This window comes from Sorex fumeus, unplaced genomic scaffold (assembly GCF_029834395.1).
Source record: "Sorex fumeus unplaced genomic scaffold, SorFum_2.1 ptg000131l, whole genome shotgun sequence".
NCBI lineage: Eukaryota > Metazoa > Chordata > Mammalia > Eulipotyphla > Soricidae > Sorex > Sorex fumeus.
Window position 1 is genome coordinate 2,526,843 of NW_026606188.1, and position 7,811 is coordinate 2,534,653.

Sequence of the window (7,811 nt, forward strand, 5' to 3'; positions counted from 1 at the left end):
TTGCGAGCTCGGATGTTTACTTGTGGTTGCCTGAGGCATGCGCCATACCACGTTGGCGAATAAACTCAAGAGTTTTTGAAGACAGGCATTATTTTGTGACTATCTCCCTCTTGGCGTTCCTCGCACAATCATGCAGGTGCTCAACCAGTCGATCGTATTCCTCATCAATGTTGTCAACAATGGCATCTTCCCATGTTGCCGCAATAGTACCAAAGAGCTCCCAGTTGGTGGTCATTCTGGGAGTTCTCTTTTTGAACTTTGCAGCCCTTTCTCCCTGCTCTGTGAAGTAGAATTTTGCACGAAGTAGATGGTGGTCCGATCCCTTTTGGAATTTTGGGACAACAGCAACATCGGTCAGGCAAAACCTTCGATTGAATATGATGTGGTCTATTTCGTTGTGGAATCATCCACCAGGAGACTCCCATGTCCAACGTTTAGATTCAGCCTTCTGGAACTGTGAGTTACCATGGATGGTCTTGGTAGACATGATGAACTCAGACAGTCTCTCACCCTGTTCGTTCCATTCTAGGCCATGGGTCCCGATGTGAAATTCTTCAGCTGATCTTCTCGGTCCTATCTTGGCATTAAAATCACTCACAATGATCTTGTAGAAGGTGTGGTCTTCTTTATAGAACTTCTCCAGCTCTATGTAGAACTTCTCAATTTCTCCTTTATCAAAATTAGATGTTGGTGCATAGACTATGAAGATAGAAACTGCTGGCAGTGAGCCACATCTATTCAAATGTAAACATACAATTCGGGTTATTAGGCATTCGAATGAATCAATGCTCATTGCCAAGTTTGTGTTGACAAGGACACCAACGCCTCGGACACCTCTTTTATTACATGTTCTGAGGAACAATTCTTCTCCAGTGTCGAAAACGGCATGATGAGATTGGTGCCTTCTTGTCTTGGTCACAACAATGATGTCGTACTTGATCTTTCGGGCTTGTATCAGGTCCTCGATGGATGCATCTGATGCTAGCGTACGTGCATTGAAAGTACAGACGATCATTTTTGTCTTCCTTCGTTGTGGCAGCCTAGTTTGGCCCTGATGATTAGTGATCTATTTTTAGCATGCCTTTTGGCCATCTGTATCACTTCATTGAGGAAGTTTCTATTCATCTATTCCCCCCATATTTTAAGGGCTGGTTATTTTTTTTCCTGTAAAGTTGTACTAGTACCATAAATATCTTGGATATTAACCCTTTGTCAGATGAGTGGAAGGCAAATCCTTTCTACCAGTCTACAGAGTTGTTTTTGTTTGTTTGTTTGTTCGTTTTCCTGGATATTATTTCTTAATTCCTACTGCCTGACCAAGTTTTCCTTATAGAGGAAGGGAATACTTGAGATTGGTCTTGAATTAGTCATTTTGTATATTTGTTAAGAGATACAGGTGTGAATTCCAAGTCAAATAAGACCTCAATCAAGAATTTTTATGTAGGCCTGGGCAGGATTTGCACAGGTTAGCATGAATATCCAATACTATTTATTTATTTTAATTATTGGGGGCGTCACACCTGGTTATATTCAGGGATTACTCCTAATGCTGTGTTCAGAAATCACCCCTGGAGGTACTCAAAAGACCATATGAGATGCTGGGGATCAAACCCAGGTCAGCGAGATTCGAGCAAGAGCCCTACCCCTATCAATCTGGCCCCTCCAAAACTATTTTTAGGACACAATCCTCACTCTTGTTCTGATGACAGAATGTCATAAACATGTAACACATAAACATATAACATCACCTATAGTAAATATAATATTCATAAAAAACAATGGAAAAATTATAGTTGAAAGGTACTGGTGTTCAAGTTTACAGTACTAAAGTCCAGGGTTACTTCAAACCACTTCCAGTGTCCATGATCGCGCCTCCTTCTGTCACCTCCCATTTGACATTCTTTCCTTCCCCTCCTTCCCCTATTATTTGATTGACCACTCTGGTTTAGGGGACTACTGTGGAATAAGACCAAAACATGGTTAAATAAAATTGTGTATGACATGGCAGTCACAAGTATATGAAAATATATATATATCTCCAACTACACTGACCCTTTCTTCAATATTTCCTGTTTAGTTTTTGATCACTGATCTTGTTATGTGCTAAAACAGTTCCACTAGTCCCTAACAACATATGAGTCTACTCCTTTCTGAGAATTTTAGGACTATTTCCTATTTGTTTTTATTCCCCTACTCTAAGAACTCAGTTAAGAAATTGTGATTAAGGGCAATAGTGGAAAGTGATATGCATAGGAAAAGGTGAGCTTAAATAGTTTAAGTTCAGTCACATAAACGTACTCAAGTAAGAAAGTACTGCTTTGCTATATTAACTGCTTTAAAATATACATTTACTTCATTCACGCCTGAACCATATTATTCTTGCCTAGGTGATTGGTGCAACTGTATAAGCATTTGGCATTCTGGCTGAATGAGAACGAGATAAAATGGCAGCTATCCCAGCCTTCTTATTTTACAACATAGAAGTAAAACTGGCAATGCAGAAAATGTCATAATTCAGATATGTCAGTTCTGAGACACTCAAAACTGGTCGGAAGCGGAAAACATCACAGCCCATTCTGAACCAGAGCTCAGAACAGGGATGCTCTATCCTGCTGCCCAGAGTGACATCTACTGGTATCATCAAGTTCAAGGTACAACTGTACTCCATATTTCTCCTTTCCCTTAAATTCAAGCAAAGGAAAGCAATACAAAAATTTGCCCAAGATTGAAAAGTCAGGCATTAGTAAGAGGAAACTATGTCAGTTCAGACCTTCAGAGAAGCCTTTGCCCCCACAACAACAAATTTCACATTAGGTGAAATGGAGAAAATAGGGGCTGACGTGATAGTCTTCATTTTTCTTTATGCACTCCTGACCTTGAGTACAGTGACAAACTTCCTAACCTTTATTAAAACTGGAGCTAATTTTCCATTTTTGAAAGAGATTTGTTTATCCAACTACATATGATCTGCATGCATACATGTCTGGTCAGAAAGTTCCAGGAGTCTGGAACTGACAGCTTTGTGACTTCCGTGGCCATAGGAAAGTTTCAATATCAGTTCTATTTAAGAGAAGTCAACTGCATTATAGTATTTGCTTTTACAATGACATGGGCTATTCTTGAGCAATAAAAATCATATGCATGACATGACGTTTGAAGGAAAATATAAGTACAGAGTGAGACCTCTTCTTTTTTTTTTCCCCTTTATTTTATTTTATTTTTTTTTAAAGTTGTAGATTTACAATTTTTTGTGCTTTGGTTTCAATTATACAATGATCAGATACCCATCCCTCCACCAGTGCCCATTTTCCACCACCATGGATAATATCCCTCCCACCCCCATCCCCCCATCCCCCCTGTCTCTGTGGCAGGGCAATCCCCTGTGTTCTCTCTCTCCTTTTGGGTGTTGTGGAGACCTCTTCTTGTTAAGAACTGATGCCTTATCTGGGGTAAAAAACAAACATATACACCCAAAAACCAAAACCAGGCAATGTGGGCTGGAGAGATAGGATATCAGATAAAGAAATTGCACTGTAACCAGCTGATCCAGGTTAGATCCCCAGCACCCTACATGATCTTCAATCCGGCGGGAATGATTTCGGAGCACAGAACCAGGAGCACATCCTAAGTACTGTCAGAATGTGGTCCAAAACAAAACAAAACTAAAAACAAAAAAACAGAAAGAATTAGGTAATGTATTTACAGCATTAAATAAGAAGCAGGGGCTGGAGCGATAGTAGAGCAGCAGGGGCTAGAGCGATAGTAGAGCAGGTAGGGCTTTTGCCTTGCATGTGGCCGACCCGGGTTCGATTCCCAGCATCCTATTTGGTCCCCTGAGCACCACCAGGAGTACCTGAGTGTAGAGCCAGGAGTCAGCCGTGTGAACTGCTGGGTGTGACCCAAAAAGCATAAGGAAGAAGCAGATATCCCCACTATCCATTGTAAGGTTTTTTCCCCCTTCTTTGGTTCCTTTCATTGACCCTCCCACACCTAAGATATGAATGCTTATTTTAGGAATGGTTTTTATATTTTATAATACAATGTAAAATATAAAATATTTTACAGTCCTGCTTATTCAAAGACAAATATAGTTTCCTCCTCTCCCTACCATGAATACTTCCACTGATTGTGATATTGCTCTAACTCTACCACCCTACTCAAACACAGGATCTTCTTATGGCAGAAAAAAAGGCTTTAAATCCTCAGATCCAAATAACACTTCTAATTGTATCTAATAGTTCCAGTTCATCACAGCTTCTGATCTTACTTCCCCATTCATAAAGTTCCCTTTGATTCTCATGGAAACAACCAATGAGCATTTGTGTGAGAGTGTTACACACGGAGCACATAGAAATAAGCAAGACACTTTCACTACACTGACTTGTCTGACAATGACTGAGCTCTTCTGTATTTCAGAATATATTTGACACAATAGAATCTATCCTGAAGGAGCTTATCTAGTTTTAATCTATATAGCCTCCATCCGATTGCTCTTAGACATATGTGACCAGGTCTCGCCTCTCTGTTTATTGCCGGTCCTTAGTTTACAACTACCATTTAAGCTTCTTTTCTTCTCTAGGAATCCCTCAGATACACAGAAGACTGATAACCAAAACTGGACTCTTTATATTCATCAAATCTGTATTTGTGCTCATATTATAACTGTGTCCTTGATTACATTTTAGAAAATCTGTCATATTTCACATTTATCCCTTTAATTCCTTTGTAAAATATTTTGTTGGAGTGTTTTTAAAAGTATTTTCCTGGAGGCCTAAGAGAGGAGAGAAAGAGAGAGAGAGGGAGAGAGAGAGAAAGAAGATGACAAGTTTCTGCCTTACAAAGAGCCAAGTCCAGTTTGATCCTCAGAAGCTAATATAGACACAAATCCCTCAGCACTGCCAAGAGTGAGCCAAGAGTGAGCTCTGAGTTCTGTTGAGTTCTGGTGGCCCAAATCCCCTAACCAATGCTTTACTGTTTCTATATTTGATATTTGTGCTTTCATCTCTAATCAACTGTCTGTAGAACGTCATCTGTAGTCATTTTCAAATTTTCCACTAAATTATTTTTCTGAAAACAAAACTATGGCACATATCTAAAAAGTAACCTTCCATAGTTTCTACATTATAGAATTTCTCTATGTCCTTAGAAATTTGATTGCAAATCTTCCACCCTCATTTGATTACTGCCCCAGAAATTCTCACTCCTACTAATATGGTAATAACTATTCCTCAAACATAATACCTAAATATGGGTTTCTCTAAATAGGACTCTCTAATATAGATTTTTTTCATGGAAGCAGGTCACTAAGACTGTGTGAACAACTTCAAAATTAAGTCTAGAAACCATGGCATTAAATAAAATACTAAACATATAGCACAAAGAGTAAAAGAAGTCAAAAAGCCAAGCTGAAAAGGCAAAAGTAGAAAGATGCAGTTTATTTATCAAAAAAAAATTTATTTTAGAAAAACTCTTGAGAAATCAGTTCAGTGCAAGACAATCCAATACATTCAATCTAAATAATGAGAGATGGGAAATGTATCGTATAAAAAATAACAATACTCCACGTTGAGCTGGCCTTTCAGATCAAGCAAAAAAAAATCAAATCTGGTTCTTACCAGGTCTCTAGAAAAGCATCAAATAAAATTCAACACTTTGTCAAAAGAAAAACCTTAGTAGCAGCTATATTTTCAATCTTCCTATTTAGATTAATAGAATATATTCCTCAAACAAGGTGATTAGAGCATCACTCTCCATTAATATAGATGAAAACTAATTAGGAATTTCAGATAAAGCAAAAAAGAGCACAACAAATCCACCATTTAATCAAATTACATTAATATTTAGAATCATTGGTTGCATGTATAAATTAAAGAAAATCTTATTTCCTAAAATAAGAAAATAAGAAATAAGATAAACTTGTTTCCTAAAATATTCCCCCTTGAGGAAAGTATTTAGGGATACAGGTTCGGTCACAGTGGAGAACACTTCAGGAAATATTATTACTGAGCACTCACTATGGAGTATCAATTGCTCTGGGAATTTTACAAGAAGATACTCATTTCATGCTATATTACTATCATGTAGGTACTATTTAATAAATACTTTTACAGATGAGGAAAACAAGACACAGAAAAATTAGATAACCTATCAAAGAAGACTGAGGCCCAGAGAGAAAATAACAGACAAACCTGGCTTTTAAACCAGATTGTATGGTTCCAGGGATTATATTTTTACATTAGCTTTTATTTCACTGGTGGTGTGTCTTTTTAACCAACTTGAGACTATGGTCCATGTCCAAAGGTAAGTATTTCATATCCTGATGTAAAATTAATAGAATAGGGGAGAAGATGAAAGGAAATGAGGTGGGTTCTTTCATAACTGATGAAGAAAAGAGCCATTAGCTATTTTCCAAAGTTCAGTTATCATGAAAAGAACTAAGTATGTTAAGTATATGAATATTCTTATTAGTATGTATATTTAATTTATGTACTTATTTTGAATACACAAATATTAATTCATAAATATTTCATATAAGTATATGATTATTAATTGTAATAATATAAGCTTTAAATAATGAGTCATAAGTAGCACTGTCCACACTGTCCTCCTGTTGTTCATCGATTTTCTCGAGTGGGCACCAATAACGTCTCTATTGTGAGACTTGTTGTTACTGTTTTTGGCATATAGAATACACCACGGGTAGCTTGCCAGGCTCTGCCATGTGGGCAGGATAATCTCGGTAGCTTGCTGGGCTCTACTAGAGGGATGGAGGAATAAAACCCGGGTCAGCCTCTCGCAAGGTAAATGCCCTACCCACTGTGCTAATCAAAAGACAAATGTACATTAACAGGCACAATGTAGAATTTCCAGAGAGAATGGATTTTATAGTACCTGAGGAGCTCAATAAATCATTCAGTGTAATCCTTTCCCTTCAGGCAGATAAAATTCCCTTATTACCATAGTGCAAATAAATCAACTGAGAACCAATAAGGGTTAGAAACTTTCCCAGGTCACACAGTTAATGCATGCAAAGAAAGAAATTATGATTCACACCCCTTTCCATGTCCCCCATGCTGCTGCCCCCCGCTGTGCCACTCATTCCCACCCCTGCCAACACACACACACACACACACACACATATGCACACATGCACAAGCACGCTTCTGCCACAATACAGTCTCATGGATTTGTAGTTGTTCTTGATAACTTGTTTGGAAGATAGTTAACAACATGGTCTCTGCACAGTTCATTCTTCACCTGAACTTTCAGGTTTCTTTCTGAGACGTCACAATTCTCAGTTCTTAGGAACTCTTCAGATCTTTCCCTCTGAGGTATCATTTATACTCCAAATCACCATTTCTTTCTATAAAATATTGGCTCAATTTTCTCATCTCTGCTTCAAAAACTTTCACCACAAAAGGGAGAGCTCTCTTTACCCCATCTTAGGTTTTCTGCTCTTGATACATAATTTTAACCTTCTTAATATATTCTCACTCCTCAATTGTAAATTGGCTTATGCTATTATCAAAAATGATGTTAAAATACTCTGTCCTTATTCATAAATCAAGGGATTATAACTTCTGTAACAAAGCTCCAAAGTAGACAGCTAGTCTACCTTAGACTCTTTTATTCATCGACCTTTCCTTGATCTAATATTTTTCTTTGATTATTGGATTCCACATCATTTGGTCTTACATAACCACCTCCTGTTAAACCTATGCTCCTGTCTGGAACATCAACTTTCATCTGGCAATAGAAATTTGGGGGCAATATGAAAGGTGATATCTATGTGGAAAAAACACCCGTTGCAC

At 37.8% G+C, this 7,811-nt stretch overlaps 1 pseudogene; it reads right to left on the bottom strand.

Annotated features, from left to right (window-relative positions):
• Positions 1–205: 205 nt before the first annotated feature.
• LOC130015796 (craniofacial development protein 2-like) lies at positions 206–1,015 on the bottom strand (annotated as a pseudogene).
• Positions 1,016–7,811: the final 6,796 nt, after the last annotated feature.